Genomic DNA, 1,221 nt, shown 5'->3' with positions numbered 1-1,221 from the left:
TCGGCGTTGTGGCGCGGCAAGCGTGCACTGATGCGGTTGAGAGGGAGGGGTGGAAACCGCGTTAAACTCGTCTCCGTAGTTGAGAGGGAGCGGCCAAAGCAATGTACAATCGTCTTTGTAGTGGAGCTGGGAGGGGCAAGGATAAGGGACGAAGACCGGGGTAACATGTCGGATGCGATCATACCAGCACTAAAGCACCGGATCCCATCAGAACTCCGAAGTTAAGCGTGCTTGGGCGAGAGTAGTACTAGGATGGGTGACCTCCTGGGAAGTCCTCGTGTTGCATTCCCTTTTTAATTTTTTTTGCGCCGCTTGCAAAACAAAACGCACGTGTAAGTAATATATTTACCGTGTTTTATTATTTTGCACGAGTGCGGTAAGTCAGAGCTGGGTGCTCACGATTCACGGGTCCAGCGTCGGCGTTGTGGCGCGGCAAGCGTGCACTGGTGCGGTTGAGAGGGAGGGGTGGAAACCGCGTTAAACTCGTCTCCGTAGTTGAGAGGGAGCGGCCAAAGCAATGTACAATCGTCTTTGTAGTGGAGCTGGGAGGGGCAAGGATAAGGGACGAAGACCGGGGTAACATGTCGGATGCGATCATACCAGCACTAAAGCACCGGATCCCATCAGAACTCCGAAGTTAAGCGTGCTTAGGCGAGAGTAGTACTAGGATGGGTGACCTCCTGGGAAGTCCTCGTGTTGCATTCCCTTTTTAATTTTTTTCGCGCCGCTTGCAAAACAAAACGCACGTGTAAGTAATATATTTACCGTGTTTTATTATTTTGCACGAGTGCGGTAAGTCATTGCTGGGTGCTCACGATTCACGGGTCCAGCGTCGGCGTTGTGGCGCGGCAAGCGTGCACTGGTGCGGTTGACAGGGAGGGGTGGAAACCGCGTTAAACTCGTCTCCGTAGTTGAGAGGGAGCGGCCAAAGCAATGTACAATCGTCTTTGTAGTGGAGCTGGGAGGGGCAAGGATAAGGGACGAAGACCGGGGTAACATGTCGGATGCGATCATACCAGCACTAAAGCACCGGATCCCATCAGAACTCCGAAGTTAAGCGTGCTTGGGCGAGAGTAGTACTAGGATGGGTGACCTCCTGGGAAGTCCTCGTGTTGCATTCCCTTTTTAAATTTTTTCGCGCCGCTTGCAAAACAAAACGCACGTGTAAGTAATATATTTACCGTGTTTTATTATTTTGCACGAGTGCGGTAAGTCATAGCT

The 1,221-nt window shown here is 51.7% G+C and overlaps 3 non-coding genes across 3 annotated transcripts; all 3 read left to right on the top strand.

Moving 5' to 3' along the window:
* Positions 1-170: 170 nt before the first annotated feature.
* Positions 171-289, top strand: LOC119345886. The gene has a single exon (XR_005167243.1). It is a non-coding gene; the product is annotated as a 5S ribosomal RNA (ribosomal RNA).
* Positions 290-586: 297 nt separating this feature from the next.
* Positions 587-705, top strand: LOC119345887. Its single transcript, XR_005167244.1, has one exon. It is a non-coding gene; the product is annotated as a 5S ribosomal RNA (ribosomal RNA).
* Positions 706-1,002: 297 nt separating this feature from the next.
* LOC119345885 lies at positions 1,003-1,121 on the top strand. Its single transcript, XR_005167242.1, has one exon. It is a non-coding gene; the product is annotated as a 5S ribosomal RNA (ribosomal RNA).
* The last annotated feature ends 100 nt before the right edge of the window (positions 1,122-1,221 follow it).

This window comes from Triticum dicoccoides, unplaced genomic scaffold (assembly GCF_002162155.2).
Source record: "Triticum dicoccoides isolate Atlit2015 ecotype Zavitan unplaced genomic scaffold, WEW_v2.0 scaffold32767, whole genome shotgun sequence".
NCBI classification, from domain to species: Eukaryota; Viridiplantae; Streptophyta; class Magnoliopsida; order Poales; family Poaceae; genus Triticum; species Triticum dicoccoides.
This window is presented reverse-complemented; position numbering and strand designations above follow the sequence as displayed.